The sequence below is a fragment of the Sinocyclocheilus anshuiensis genome, unplaced genomic scaffold (assembly GCF_001515605.1).
Source record: "Sinocyclocheilus anshuiensis isolate Anshui unplaced genomic scaffold, SAMN03320099.WGS_v1.1 scaffold1303, whole genome shotgun sequence".
Classification (NCBI taxonomy): domain Eukaryota; kingdom Metazoa; phylum Chordata; class Actinopteri; order Cypriniformes; family Cyprinidae; genus Sinocyclocheilus; species Sinocyclocheilus anshuiensis.
Window position 1 is genome coordinate 891,730 of NW_015537954.1, and position 1,335 is coordinate 893,064.

A 1,335-nucleotide genomic window follows, 5' to 3' on the forward strand; every position below is an offset into this window, starting at 1 on the left:
AATCTGTGTGTGTGTGTGTGTGTGTGTGTGTGTGTGTGTGTGTGTGAGAGAGTGTGTGTGTGTTATACTCAGCCAGATGTGCTGTTTTCTTGGAGGTATTGAGAGCTGATCTTTAGCAGCTCTTCCCGCTGTGTTTTCTCGTTCATGTTCTCCAGGGATGTGAAGCTCTGCAGCTCTGAGATCAGTCTGAATATTCAGGTTTGATTCAGAGTAAGAGTAGACTCAGACTGATGTGAAAGTGTGTTTCTGCTCTGTTGACCGTTAACTCATCATTTGCATGTTCAGTAAGGTCACATTTCCATATTTCACATTCTCAGTCATTCAGCAGACGCTCCTCATCTCTTGTTTACGACTCTTTCCCCCGGTTTCACAGACGAGGCTTAAGCCTAGTCCCAGACTAACATGTAATTCTGAGCTGTTTCAATTAAAAGAAACTTGCACTGATTGATCTTAAAATATATCAGTGCCTTGGTTTTGTCTCAAGATGCACACCGGTAATGTTTTTTCGAAAGATCACACTTAAATGTCCTAATTAAACTATGGTCTAATCCTGGCTTAGTCTAAGCCCTGTCTGTGAAACCAGGCCTTAAAGTCATAGTTTAGTCCACAACTAGAGTTTCACTGCTTAATCTGCTTCATTTCAACCGTAACTAATTATATGATAATATATGAAGATATTGTATGGCTTCAGAAGACTTGGCATGCAACAGGACTTGTTTGTAATACTTTTATACTGCTTTTTAATGGTCAGTTTTTACAATAAATACCTGACTGTACTTCTATTTGCCTGTTACATATTTGACATTGTTCAGAAGTGGATATGTATCATCAGTAATGTCATTAATATTTCACAGCCATTCAGTGAATCTGATTCACGTCTGATCTCTTCACATCTTCAGCTCCTTCTCGTTACGTTTGTATTATTTATATATTATTATGGTATTTATTTATGTTTTGAATTATTAGCTTTTATTTCATTTGCATTTAAATTCAGATTTTAGTCATTTTGTCCCTTTGCTTTTGTAATTTTTTTTTTTTCCAAAATATTTCTATTTAGTTTTCATTTATTTTCATTTCAGTTTTAGTATTTTAGTACTTAATTCAGTTAGTTGCCAAGGTAACATTTCTAATTTACATCTACTAGACATGCTTTCATCATTTTTATTAGCTTTTATTTTTTCTAAATATTTCCGTTTAGCTTTATTTTTATTTAAGTTTTAGTAATTTGTAGTACTTAAACGTCACTGTTATTTACCAAGGTAACATTTCTAATTTACGTTTGTTTTTTTAGGTTTTAGTTTTCATATTTAGTAATTATATATATATATATATATG

The 1,335-nt window shown here is 33.2% G+C and overlaps 1 protein-coding gene across 2 annotated transcripts in view; it reads left to right on the forward strand.

Annotated features, from left to right (window-relative positions):
* Positions 1 to 1,335, forward strand: part of LOC107665173 (tyrosine-protein kinase CSK) — a 39,171-nt gene that overhangs the window by 14,989 nt on the left and 22,847 nt on the right. The window lies entirely within an intron of this gene.